Source organism: Vigna angularis, chromosome 9 (assembly GCF_016808095.1).
Source record: "Vigna angularis cultivar LongXiaoDou No.4 chromosome 9, ASM1680809v1, whole genome shotgun sequence".
Lineage (NCBI taxonomy): Eukaryota > Viridiplantae > Streptophyta > Magnoliopsida > Fabales > Fabaceae > Vigna > Vigna angularis.
In genome coordinates, this window is record NC_068978.1 from 28,790,981 (window position 1) to 28,806,631 (window position 15,651).

Here is a 15,651-nt window from a genome sequence, read left to right on the forward strand (position 1 = left end):
ATTAGATGTAAATTTAAAGCTTACTGTATATCACATTGTTTCTAAATTTTTCGTGCAACTTATATTTTAATACAAAATGGGATAAAAATTTTTAAGAGTACAATTTCTGGAACAAGTTTCTATAATAAATTAAATATATTTTAAAATGAGTTTTCAGAAACATGATTTTCAAAACAAGTGTTTTTAGAATAAATATTTTAGAAGATATACTGTACTAGTGACTTTTCCAGAATGAGATTTTCAGGAGAAATTTTTTAAAATAATTGTTTTTGAATAAATGAATATATTCTGAAATAAGTTTTCTAGAACAAACCAAACTTTTTGAAACATAAATGATGATAAGTTTTTGAAATGAGCTTTTTGTTAGAACGAGTTCTTTCTTTCTTTTTCTTTTTCTTTTATTTTTACTGTGGAACAAAGGTATAATGATGATAGCACAAAAATAAAACTGTGACAACAATGATATTATGTGATGCAATAAAGAAAGATATATTATTTCTTTTCAGTATGAAAATACACGAAATAATAATGGAAGCGTACCAAGAAAAAATCATCTTCAAAATATAACTTTTTATTTTTTTGATTCAGAATTTTGTTTAAATTTTATGATTTTAGATTTTGAATTTGATATCACTTTATAATACTCTAATGAGAAAGTAAAGTTGTAACTTGACAAATCTATGATAATGACTTTTGATAGATATCCTGAACATGTTTTTCTTCTTCTATATAAATTAGTTTTAATTTTTTTATTTCTATTTTCTAATTAATAGGAGTTTAGAGAAAGAGTCATGATTATATTTTTCTTCACAAATATTTTTCCAAAACCTTCTAAGTTGAGTTTAATTTCACATGTTTATAGTGTTTACGAAAAGCTAGAAGTAAAAGTTGAGAAACGTTTAAGTGGGATACGTGGCACCAATGCACAACAACCAAACAATTAGGTTCAATTCTGACATTCCTATTTAACTTTCTAACAAATAAATAAATTATTAGTTATACTTAATGTAAACTAAATCAAGTATTTTTTATTTTTTTCCAAACCTATATTTCTTTTAAATGAATATGTATTATGAATAAGTAAAATTGATAATAATCTGGTTCGAGGTTTCTTTAAGAGGGAGAATCTTCCATTCAAGTTTCAAAGGCACAAGATCAATAAGCTTCTAAAATTTGCCTTTTTTTTTTGTTGTTTAATTATTGGTTGCTTTTGGTTGTTTATGAACATAAAGGCTAAAATAAGGTTGATTCTTTAAGGGTTTTGGGTGAAGTTCTCAATAGAAGGATTGTCACAAGCACTATCTTACAATAACATGGTTTTTTTTAGGTGTTCTAAGGATAGAGTTTGGTTTCTATTAGCTATCGAAAGACTTCATAAGGCTTAGGTTTGAATTATAGAAAGGTCTTACGTGACCAAAAGTGAGAAGTTCAAATTGCGTGAGAGTTATAGGAATTTCTTTGAAAAACTTTTGTGTTTAATGAAGGATGATTGAATTTTGAAGGTAGTATTAATCGATTATCACATTGTATTTTGGTGAAAATAGCGAATTTGATGAAGCATGGACGTGGTTCAAGCCTCGGAAGCAGTGTAACGCGTTGGTACTCAAAGAATGAGAGTAATGGGCATGTTTAAGGTCAGTTTTGACTTGTGATTGTGAAATGGAGTATGAATGAGTGTTGCAATGTATTGGAGCATGTGGCTGATGAGCATGAGAGTGAAGAATAAGTCTACTTGCGGTACCTAGTAAATCCTGGTGCTATCTGCGGATAAGTGCTTCCTTTTGCCTTGTGTGCATTGGAAGGGTTATTTGGGTATTGAGTCTTCCTTGTGTGTGGGTGAAGGTGTTTTCCGTGTCCTTGTATGACAATATTACATGTTCCTTAGCTGGATTGCGGGACTACTCGAATGTATTTGTATGGAGAATCTACAGATGAGGCTGTAGGAGTGGCTACAGTCGGTGAGGCAGGGTACAAGAATGTGACTAATTCTTTTCACTATGGTGTTTATGGAATGGTGATGCTCATGGTGTTGTTCATGACTGGGATAATCATGATGGTGGTCATCATGATAAGGTGTGTCATGATGGAGGTATATGTGTGGATGATCATAATGACGATGATGCTCTAAGGAATGTTATATTGATAGTAATGAAATTATGTGGTGTAGATAACATAGGTGCTGGTGAACGGATAGACTACGGTCTAAATATGTGATGATCGAGGATCGATGATCGAGGTTCGAGTATTTAGTAATTTATCGTGATTGATTGTTGTGTTAGTGGTTTAAGGATCCTATTATTATTACTATTGGTTATGGAGTGGTTGTTATGGTTGATATATTCAATGTGTTTATATTTTATTATTATGATTGTTTTATCGGTAACTTATCACATACATGTTTGTGTTTGTGCTTGTGCATGTGAATGCGAAGGTCGTATAATGTGTGATGTTATACGGGAGCAGATGATGCTACATATGAAGATAAAGCATGATAGATCCGTAAGATGACGGGGGATAAACTTGAGGTTTTATTTAAAGCTATTGCAATTGAGTTTTTAAGAAAATGTAATTTAAATTATTTTATTTCCTTCGTTATTTTGGTTTTATTTAAATAATGCAATTGGACAAGTATTTTGGAATTATTATGCGATGTAAGTTTAAATGCTGAGGTTTTTGAAAATAAGTTTCCGCACTATAAGAAAATTTTGAAATTACCGGCTTTTGTAATAAACCGTGACACCTTGAAATTTGGGGCGTTATATTTGTCCTGATCATTTTATGTTGTTCATAAGGGTAAAGAGAACTTCATGTGTTCTTGAGGTGTTTCTAGGGATTCTTGAATTATTGGCCAATCTTTTAGGTAAAGGAAGCTAATTGTATTGTTTTAAGTTTTAGACATCTTTAAATTTGTAATTTTCATGATTGCGTTGTATGACGAAGTTTGATATGTTAAATTTCGTTATTTTGGATGTTTGCCTTATGGTTTATCTTCTTTTAGTTTGTGTTGATTGAAAAACTTAGAATCTAATCAATTGATCCAATTTGTATGTACTCAAACATTAAAAGTTATTTTTACTTAATTACTAAAAAAAGAATATCAATTTGAAAATTTGAATAATCATAAAATTTTGATATGTTGATATCTGATGCAACGTTAAGCAGTGGCAAGCTGGCACTGAGCGTCACTTCATTATGCAAGTCTAGGAGCATTTTAGCTTTAAATTGCTTAGCGCTAGTCTTGTAACGCTGAGCGCGAGAAAATGCAAATACTTTGGCACTAAGCGGTAGCAGGACACCATTCAGCGCTATATTTCACTACAAGGTCTGGAACAATTTTGTTTTAGGACGCTGAGCAATAGAAGGTTTCACTGAGCACGGATTTTTACGAGAAGAATGACGCTAATATCAGGATTGTCGCTAAGCAACACCTTTTGTGAAAGGTTTGACACTAAGCACTTAGCCTGACATTAAGCATCTGATTTGCCACTAAGCATCACCTTTTATGAGAAACCTAGTGTTGGATGCCACTTTTGAGCATTAGTATACATGTTTGAGTTTTTATTTATTCCATGGTTGTTTGAAATGAATTTGCAATGTACTGTATGCATGTTTGAAAGTATATGGTGTTTATTCATGCATGAAATTATGATGATGATGAGTATGGTATATGTGTTCACATAATTTCATGGATCTCATGGAGAGATTCTATGATGGTGTTTCATTAATGTATGTATTGATATATGGATTCAATATTGAGAATTATACTTTCACTCTAATAATCATCCAATCTCAAGTAAAGAAAGGTGTGATATGTGGTGAGAGGTGCAAGAAATCCTAATTTAGGGGTTTTATCTTAGCCAAAACTGGTTGACAAACTAACCTTTGGGAAGTCAAAATTGCATTAATTGTCTTATGGTAAGGCCAAGAGAACCAATTTACAATCCATCGTAGTGTTTGAGTTGCTATGATTTTGAGTACAAAGAGTTACATCCTAATTATCACCTATAACTTTTGATTTAATGATAAACATTTAATTCAACCATTGATATCAAAGGTCGAGGGAGAGAATTTTGCAAGTGACATCAATTGTCCCATTATTGAAACTATCAAGGTGAAGTCACAATCAAAGAATATGATTTTCATTAAAGAAAGATTTTTGTGGGTACATCAATTATATTATAACAAAGGCCATGCGAAATAAGTGACTATCAAATTGTGGTGTTTGGGCAAACTACCTATACTCCTAAAATAAATATAAAATTTAACTTATCTTTTTAGGTTATAGTTTCTTTTGTTAGTTATTAATAAATTATAAGTAAGATTTACAATATATCATAAATTTTCTACATTTTTTAGTCATAGTTTATAGTATTCATTCTTTAAAAAAATATTGAGAATTGTGACTTAAACATCAATTATTTAACCAAAGGTAAAAAGGTATTGTGAATGAATAACACTTTTATTTTAAATAAGTAACTTGTATCCTTATTTTCTTATCATATTATATGATTGCTGTGTTATAAATATTAAATTATGTGTAGGTTTTTATATATGTTATGTAAATTGAAACTACCGAAGTTAAATGAAAAATACAAGTATTGTGGATGTGTTTTTAAGGAGAAAAATGAAAACAATAAATATGTTACTTTAAATTATTTTTTATTTTTCGTTAACTTATTTTTTATATTGTCTAAACCTATTATGGACATATAACTAATATAAAAAATAAAATTTTATGTAAAAAGTCTATTTTATAATAGACAATGAAATGACAAATGACATGAAAAGTTTTCAATAAAAGATTTAAAGATTAAAATTTAACATGATTTATCCTTTCACATGTTTGAAAATAGGTCCAAACATAAGTATACTTCATTCTTTCTCTAATATAGCATAATAATATGTGATGATTAATTCATTGAGTTCCACTGTACATTGTTAAAAGTCACATTTTTTTTTACAATTAAACGACCAATTTCACCGGTAAACATACATTTCCAAGCTTATATTGCTATTATATTCATTTCAAAAAGTGAGAAAATGCATTTTTTTTTTAAATTTTATATGAAAGTGTGTTTTATCATTTATAAGATTGAAAAATAGTGAATTTTCAAGAAAGTAAGAAAAATGTCAAGTTTTAAAAATATAAAACTAGTATTTTATGCTGTCATTATACAGTAAAAAATGTTATACACTTGAATTTTATATTAATGGTATATGATATAAATACTCATACAATTTTAAAATGAATTATTACTTTTAATATTATTTAAACACTTGTTTGAAACAAAAATGACGACACCATGTGATATATATTAATATATTTAATAAGAAAAAGAAATTTTATATTGGAGAAACAGGTATTTCATTAAAGGTAATAAGTTCTCCATTAAGAAAATGTAATCGACAGTCTAAAAAGTAATATAAAAGGAAATGAAATATATGATGGATAGTAAATTGTTGCTTAAAATAACATAGGATATGGATGAACAAGTTTTTTCTATTAGTATATATAAAAGATGAAAATAAGAAGAAAAAACTTATTCATAAAATAAACCTAACTTATAAATAAGTAAAATACATTGACTTCGAGTAAATTAATGTATAAGAATTATATAAATTAATTTATGCATATGATGGATATCAGTTTAAGTTTTTATTTTTACGACTTGGAACTTTAAAATCTTGATCAATTACGATTATAGAAAGTAATATATATTTTTACTTTATAACACATGCATATATATTCATTATTTTTCAAAATAATGTAGCAAATGTTCTTATTGTATTAACTCCAAATTCTTCCTGAACAACTTTAAGTATAGAGAAAGAATTGAAAAAATGAAAAAATATAAAATAAAGAATGGCGTCGCCCGGATTCGAACCGGAGACCTTCAGTGTGTTAGACTGACGTGATAACCAACTACACCACGACACCGTTTGCACTACATCTTAAACTTAGTTTAATCCGAGTAAAATTAAATCGATAATCTATTCAAAGTAAAAACTTAATAAAAACGTTCCCGAAATTAGAAATTGTCAACTGCTCTCTAAATTAAAAGCCTAAATTTCCCCTAAGATAAAAACATGTGACATTATTTATTTTTTGTGCAACTTTTATTTTAATAAAAAATAAGATAAAATTCATATTTTAGTTATTGTTTTATATAACCTTTAAAAGTTTTATTCAGTAACTATGCAACCCATAAATTTTAAAATGATAATTTTGTTCTTTGTAAAACTAACTTTATTGTAAATATCTAGAAAATAATATTTTAAAAATGATAGTAGTTTAAAAACAGTAAGACTCAGATTATTTTAATATTAAAAAGTTTTAATATAAATAGTTATGTTATGAACTAGTTTCATTATTTTAAGATTTAATAGGTTCGGAGGTCCCTCCCTATATTTGTGGGTTCGTTTCAATTGGGTCCTCCAATTTTGGAAGTGATCAATTGGGTTCCTAATTTGGTCAATTTGATTCAATAATAGCCTTTCCGTTAAATGCAGTTAACGACGTTAACTTTTTTAGCGAGGTGGCAAGCTGAGGTATCCAGGTAACACTGTTTGAAGGTCAAATCCCTGTGTTCTGTGTTCGTCCTTGTATTTGAAGGTCAAATCCCTATGTTTTTTAAATATTTTTATAAATCCATGACCAAATTGTAATATTTGACATTTATACAGAAATCTTTTTTCTCACTTTTTTCTCTGTTCCAAAAAACTGAACAAATAAAATAAAAACTACCTTCTCTAGAGGGTTGACCATAGACGAATCCATCGTTAGCCAAAGTAACCGACCGAGGCATCGGCACGGAAGGTGGTGCCACCCCAAGAAGGCTCCCCACCATCTCCACCTAAACCTGCATCTGGGTCAAGTCGCCGGCAGTCGCCATCGCCGTCTTCAGATCCTTCACCGACGACCCGCTCAACACGGTGTCGTTCCCAACCGCATCGGGAATACTTGTACTGTCAGCAAGCACGGCGTTCGACGCGGAAACCAACCACTCGTCGTGCTGAAACCCCACGAACACCTTCCAAGACTTCAGCTCCTAGAACCGGTAAGGCTGCTGCGTCGCGTCGGAAACGTTCGGCAGCAGCCGCTCGTCGCCGGTGTAGACGTAGGAGACGAATATTCCATTGCAGGAAGCTGCGGTTTGCAACTGAGACATCGACGGCGTTGCTGAAAAGATGGCAAGCGTTAAGAAGAGGAAGACGTGGACATGCATGGACATGGCTTGGGCCTTGACCTTCAAATACAAGGACGAACCCTAATTTTTCTAATTTCCCCAATTTTGCAGGTTTTACCAATTTTGCAGACACGAGCTACCTGACCCAAAATAGGCAACTCAAAATTCCAATCTCTTGAATTTTCTATTCCAGTTGAGTAAATCATCTTTCCCCTTCACTTCACTCCACTTTACTTCCATCTTCCACTGTTTGCAAACTCTTTCTCAAACACTGCCTTTCCTTTTCTCGCTCTCTCTTTCTCTTTCAGTATACTTTTCCCGATTCTCTATTTTTCCCTCCTTCGACTCTGCTTCAGCAACCTCACACCCTATCTGTCTTCACCATATTCACCTATTTGTTGTGGATGCCCCAAGTGGCTTTTCTCAAAGAGGGGACTCAAATTCCAAGCTTTCAAACTCAAATTCCCTCATTGATTTGAAACTGGGTCGATTTGCTGACCATGGAGATGCCATTGATGCGAGGTTTTCCAAAGTTTTGTCTTCTTCTGAGTCATCAACGCCTCCCAAGAAAGTGAGAGTTTCGGGGGTTCACACATCGTGCCATGTGATAATTAAAAGCCACCTCAGCATTCCACCTCGCTAAAAAATTAACGTCGTTTACTAAGATTAACAGCAAGGACATTATTGATTCAATTTTATCAAAACAGGGAGTCAATTGATCACTTCCAAAATTGGAGGACCCAATTGAAACTAACCCGCAAATATAGGGACTTCCGAACCTACTAAACCTTATTTTAAAATACATAATTTTTTTGAAACCTACTTTTTTAGAGTTTATTAACTTTTCTCTAAGGGTTCTTTCTCTCCACTTGTTTGATTGAATAATTGAGATTGTTGAATTTATTATTGTGGCGAACTCTTCAATTTGGACTTATTAGTTTCTTCGTTTATATAAGTTGAGTTTCAATCCTTTTTCTTGGTCTTTTTTTTGTTATATGTTGCATGTGAGTCTTCTTTCACTTGCATGCATCTTTTTAGTAATCTAAATGAGTCATTGATTAATTATCATAATGGTATGTCTAAATCATTTTTGTGTTGTTTCTAGGTATAGCTAGGACATCATGTGAGCTTGAAGGGATATATGATTCCTTAGGGCAAGTTCAACTATTTCTTAGATAAGGGAAGCTAATTGCAATTATTTCTACGTTATAAATGTTTTGAAATTTATGTTTTGTATGATTGAGTGATATGATGATGTTTGAATTGCTGAAATTAGGTTTGTGTTGGATACTTGTATGTTGGTTGCATTAATTTGGATTGTATGGAATTGAGGAACTTAGGATATGATCAATTGAGCAATTTGGTAACATTAAAAGTTGTTTTAACCAAAGTACTAAGTAAGGAATACCAATTTGACCATTTGAACAAGTTCCTTTTTCCCTAAATCATAGAATTTACTCTGTTGATATTTGATACAAGCCATTGTTGAGCATTGATTCATTATGCAGGTATGTGAGCATTTTAGCTTCAAGTCGCTGAAGGCTAGCCTTGTACCATTGAGCGCACATAAGTGTGAATGTTTTGTCACTAAGTGGTAGCATGACACCGTTGAGGGTCATGTTTCACTACAGGTTTGGAGCAATTTTGTTCCAAGACACTATGCAACTGGAGGGTTTCGCTGAGCGATAATTTTTGCGAGAAGAATGCCGTTGAGCGCCCAGACTACCCCTGAGCATCATCTTCTGCAAAAAAAAAACTAGAGTTAGACGCCACTTTTGAGTGCCATTATGCATGTTTGAGCTTTTGTTATTCCATGGCTATTTGAAATTAAATTACAATATACTTCATGCATGTCTAAGTGTGTATGGTGTTTATTCATGTATGAAAATGTGATGATGATGAGTATGACATATTTGTTGGCGTAATTCCATGGATCTTTTGGGGAGATTCTATAGTTTTATCATGTTGCTCTAATGACCATTCAACCTTCGGTAGAGTAGAATGAGGTATATATTGTGAGAAGTGCACGAGGTCCTAACGGACTAACCTTATGTGTGGTAGGGTAAAATCCATTAGTAATGACTATACAATGCATGCGGTAGAGACCACCACAAGTGCAAGACCCCTGAGATTTCACATCAATGCTTTATCCAAATGATTGAATTTGCAATAAGTCTTTGTGTGTGGTAGGGTTGTTTTATGAATGAGCAGTGTATGATATTATATTTATGTTTGTTTTATGAATGAGTGATGTATAATATTATATTTATGTCTATTTTCTGAAAATCGTTTTTACACATTAGCTTATCTTATTGTTTATTTTGGTGTTTTATATTATAAAGTGGGTTTAAGCTTGTTTTATGAATGGGTGGTGTATGATATTATATTTATGTCTATTTTATGAAAATCGTTTTTACACATTAGTTTATCTTATTTTTTCTTTTGGTGTTTTATATTAGAAAGTAGGTTTAAGCCTAACTCAACCCCACAAAACCGGCTTGTACAGTGAGGTTTGCACCCCACTTATATATTATAATTTGGCCTTATCTCTAGTCGATGTGGGACTTCCAACACATCCCTTCACGTCGAGGTATAGACATCTCGAGCGTGAGAGTAGAATTAATGGGTGGTCTATGACCCGACAACGGGTGGAATAGAAACAGAATGCCCACATAGATCTCGCTAGGATAGGCTCCAACCATGGCTCTGATACCATATTAGAAAGTGAGTTTAAGCCTAACTCAACCCCACAAAACCGGCTTGTAAGGTGAGGTTTGCACCCCACTTATACATATATATATATATATATATATATATATATATATATATATATATATATATATATATATATATATATATATATATATATATATATATATATATATATATATATATATATATATATATATATATATATATATATATATATATATATATATATAATAATTTGACCTTATCTCTAGTCGATGTGGGACTTCCAACATTTTATTATGTCTATATGCTTTGTTTTTTACAATGATCACCTTATTGATGTAAGCAAATATGGTGTGAGCAGTTATGGTGAAAGATAGTGATGCAAGAAAGTTTTCTTTTAAGTCTATCTAGTAGTTTTCTGTAATTGTTTTAGATATATTTATTATTATGATTATTTTCTTTTATATAACCGTATTAATACTATATCAATAAATTTGAGACAAATTTGTTTTATTTTATGAATTTTATAACATATTATTTTATCAGTTATTAAAATTAGAATTAGAACGTGTTTTCTAAAATACTGAGAACTCATAATAACATTTTTCAAAATAAACTTTTCATAACTCATTAAATATATTTAAGAATGCGTTTTTCAGAACATAATTTTCGGAAGAAATTTCCTACTATATTTATGATATTTTAAAAATGAGTTATTCAGAATAAACTTTCTGATACAAATTTTTTGAAACACAATTTTTTTTGAAACACAGATTTTTTTGAAACACATAAATTACATTCTAAAATAAGGTTTTTAGAACATAATTTATGAAACTAGCTTTCTACAACATAGATGATAACTTTCGTCTAAGAATATAGCATAAAACTATATACAGGAGTCATCATTTAATAATATAGTAAAACAATTACTAGAAATAAAGTTAACCTTACAGTTATTACAAAATAACCATAAAATTTAAAACATTACAAAAGTCCTACACTATTCCCAAACTATGTGCATAACCGAACGGTTATTACCAAATTAGGACTATAACCGAACGGTTCATACAAAATTATTCACAAAACCGAGCAGTCTTGTACTAAGCCGAGAGATCCTCTCTTCCAAGGACTGCTCCACTGAGAACTCCTCTCCAACTGCTCACACCCACAAAGTGATCATTGCAAAAGAAGAACCAAACAGGAAACATGGACAAAAACAGGAAATAAGGGTAAGCTAATGTAATTTAATTGTATACACATACATACATTTCACACAAGTCCAAACGATGCAAGACCGAACACTACAACATACCAAAACCGAATACAAGCAAGCATATACCAACCGAACACTCAAATAGTTATGACCGAACACTATAATTCATGCATAGACCGAACACCTGACTTGACCATCCAGATTGTATGAATGTGTAGCTACAGGCATTCTTGCACTTGTGGTGGTGAAATAGCAAGACCCCCATCAAGCTACCCCACAAGGTTAGTCTAGTGAAGATTACCTCGATACCCTGAGGTTAAAGGACCTTCTGCCATTCTCACACATGAGTTACTCCTCTCTACTTGAGAATGAGCAATCATAGAATATCAAGATAAGCACCAACTTAGCACGATATCCACATTCATACTTTACAATTCAATAACCATCCACAAGACATTCCGCCTTGGAATTCTCTTCCACAGTACTTAAAAACGTAATTCTCATCAATTAATATAGCATGTCATTCATAAATCATATACTCACTCAAGAGACTGAAAACCTTGTAAACTTTGGAGACCGAACAGTTTCTCAACACCCCAGGACAGGACCAAACAGTCTATAACAAACAAGACCTAACAATTTACCGACACTGACGAAGGCCGACTACTAGGGAAATTCTAACACTATATTAAAATTGAGTACTAAAACCAAGTTGAATATCAAGACTAAACCGAATGTTAGTATAAGACCGAGCACTAATACAAGACAGAGAACTACCACCTAAGACCGAACAGTCATGAACGGGTAAGATTAAAGATACCGAACCCAATTCATGACCAAGTACCTGAACATGACCGAGCGGTCAAGAGCGAACGCTCAATTTTCTGCATAATTCTGCAAAACTTCTGCAGAATTATGAACAAGCTAGATTTTACCAAAACTAAACAATTTCCCTAACTTCTAATCCTCCAAACATGAATTGTATACACCTTTACACCTATCCAAGGTTACCTAAAATCTTTCTAACACCAATCTAAAAGATCTCTTAACAAATTTCACCTAAATTATGCAGAATCAATAACCCAATGACCAAAAATCCATTTTCCTACTATTTACACGTTTTAAGGAAACTTAAAGGTTCTAACAAGTCTAAATAAACTTGCCCAGACGTACCTTACCACCCAATTTCACTCCTAACCTCAAACTCTCATTTTCCCTTATTTACTTCTTAAAAATAGCACAGACCGAACGCTTTTCTACATAAAACCCAACCAGTTCATAGGTTTCAGCCATACACAGAACTTCAAACACAAATCAATCAAACATCCACTTATTCATACATGCAAACGTCCAAACAGAAATTCCAAACACAAAAAAACATAATTAAATTACTAGCTTCCCTTACCTTAAAATAGCTGGACCAAAGGAAAACCTTCACTGAATTGGCTATCCCACCAGCACAATCACAACCTACAAATCTTTGGATTAGTGAGAAAACACCATCCACCGAACCAGAACTAAGAATCAGACTCAGAGGAGATGAAGAAGGACACATGCAAGCAGAACAATGTTTGCATGTAGCAAAATGCAGAAACCTCAAAGGGCGAAGAAATTGAACTTACCAACACCAAAACAGCAACTTGATCGGTGAAAAGAGAAGCTCTTAGCACCAGGAAAGCTCAAGCACGGCCTGATTGATGATCAGATGAAGAAAAAGTGAGAATTTCTAGAGAGAATTTGTAGGGAGAAGGGGGAGAAAAAGGAAAACTCAGAAATTTGGAGAGAAGAAGTGCATGCAGAGAATGACACAAAATTTTGAAAAGTTCATTTATATACCACTGTCAAAACCGATCGGTCCACTCAAATGCATACACCTGGCTTCCACTTTCTCTGAATTTCTTAATCCTTACAGTGTGACGTGACAATGACAATATTACATGTTAATGTTCGAAAAAATGTCATGTAAAAAATCTCAATTTAATCATTTTATTTGTATTTTGTCTCAATTTAGTTCTATTTTTTTTTTAAATTGGAGCAATTTCACACCTCTTCAAATTAAGACCAAATTTAACTTTTATATAAATATATAAGGATGTTTTCATTAAAATTAATATTTTTAATAAATATTTTTAACAATATTAAATTTATTTAAATTTATATTTTACATTGAAATTTATTAAACTTTCTTTCAAATATTTATATACTAATAATTTCTATTCAAATGTTATAGTTGATTTAAAAATAAAAATTATTATAAATTCAAATATAAAATTTTAATATAGTTATATAACAATTTAAAGTAGATATATTTAAAATTTAAAAACAAAATATAAATAAAATTCAATGTAAAATATTAATCTAAATAAACTTAATCCTATTAAAAATGTTAATAAAAATATCATTATAACAATTATAACATTTAGAGATGACAAAACAGGCCAACACGACCCATTTAATTCTAGCTTGATATTGGCATGCCAAAAAGATTCGGGTCGGGATGAAAAATTAAATTTTAATGAAAATATCATTACATACATTTATATAAAATTTAAATTTTAATGAAAATTTAAATTTTAAAGAAAATATCATTATACATATATATAAACGTTAAATTTGGTCTTAATTTGAAGATGGGTGAAATTGCTTCAATTTAAAAAAAAATAGGACTGAATTAAGACAAAATACAAATAAAATGATTAAATTGAGATTTTTCACATAACACTTTCCCCTATAGTGATACGTGACACTGTTACTGCCACGTCACACTATTTTCACTACGTGACAGGATCCTCATTTGACACATGGCAATTTTTTTTTAATTTTTTTTTAAAAAACTTAAAAAAAATCATGGATTGACACATGACACTAAGTTAATGTCGTCAATACTGTACTAATAGAAAATATTAAATTGCATCACATTTTAAAAAAATGTGAACCCAATTGATACTATTTAAAACTTGAGCACCATCCGAGGGTTGTAACTTTTTTTTTATTAGAATAAGAGTACAAGTAAAAGAAGAAAAATCCTAGATTTTGAACTTGATGTCACTGTATAATTCTCTAATGAGTAAGTCAGTTTTTAACTTTACTAGTTGTTTCAAATAGGAGTCAATGTCAATAGTTTAAGTTATGTTGTGTCGTTTAAGGTTTGAATGCTGACCAAAAATTTAAATGTTATATCAAATTGTTCGTCCAAATTATTTGGAAGGTATTTGCAAGAGATACTCCGATATTAAAGTTAGCTTAACGTTTGACAGTCGATAATTAATGCAACAGAAAATGCACATAACCTATCTATTTACCTTAAACTTCTATTTATAGATTTAAGGATGAACTTTTGACTAATGTTGACCTAATTAGAACTAATAGTATATAATTATACTTTAGTCTTAAGTTGATCACCATTAATATTAATATCTGGATTTGATTTTTGACCGACCAATTTACTTCATAACCAACCAAATTTACTTATAACTCATTAGATAATTTGAATTATGATTGACCATACGAATTATGAATGGCGATCGTAGTATAACTTGTACATAAATATCTTAGAACAAGTTATTTTGTATATAAATTAATTTTATATTTTATATTTTATATTTTCTAATACGAGTTTAGAGAAAAAGTAATGATTATATTTTTCTCACAAAATTTTCCAAAACCTACAAGTTGAGTTTAATTCCACTTCAACCACACGCTCCTAGAAGCTAGAAGTGAAAGTGAAAACATAGGAGTGGGACACATGGTACAAATGTGCAATGACCAAACAATTTGCTTCAATTCTTCTGAGATTCCCATTTAATTTATTAAAAATAAATAAATAAATATTGCGGTGTCAATGTCAATAGTTCAAGTTATGTTGTATCGTCTAATATTCGAATGTTGACCAAAAATTCAAATATTATATTAAATTGTTCGTCCAAATTATTTAGAAGATATTTGTAAAAGATATTTCGATATCAAAATCAGTTTAACATTTGATATTCGATAATTAATATAACAGTAAATACACTTAACCTACATTCTTTTATTTAACTTCTATTTATAAATTTTAGTCTTAACCTAATTACGACCAATTATATATAATTATACTTTAGTATTGAGTTAATTGACGTTAATGTTAGTATATTTGATCTTATTTTTCATCGACCAATTTAGTCTTAACCAACTAAGTTTACTTATAACTTCATTAGATAAATTAAATTAGATAATTTAAATTATGATTGAACATCTGAGCTACGATCATATAATATTGTAACTTGTAGATAGATATCTTACAAGAAGTTATTTTGGATATAAAAGTTAATTTTATATTTTCTATTTTCTAATTCGAGTTTAGAGAGAAAGTAATGATTATATTTTTCTCACAAAATTTCCCAAAACCTACAAGTTGAGTTTAATTCCTCTTCAACCAGTGTCTCCTAGAAGTTAGAAGTGAAAGTGAAAACATAGGAGTGGGACACGTGGCACGAATGTCCAACAAGGTTCAATTCTTTTGAGGTTCCCATTTAATTTATTTAAAATAAATAAATAAATATTGTGGTGTCTAACTAT

The 15,651-nt window shown here is 30.7% G+C and overlaps 1 non-coding gene across 1 annotated transcript; it reads right to left on the reverse strand.

Annotated features, from left to right (window-relative positions):
• Nucleotides 1-5,864: 5,864 nt before the first annotated feature.
• On the reverse strand, nucleotides 5,865-5,938 carry TRNAV-AAC (transfer RNA valine (anticodon AAC)). Its single transcript has one exon. It is a non-coding gene; the product is annotated as a tRNA-Val (tRNA).
• Between the last annotated feature and the right edge of the window lie 9,713 nt (nucleotides 5,939-15,651).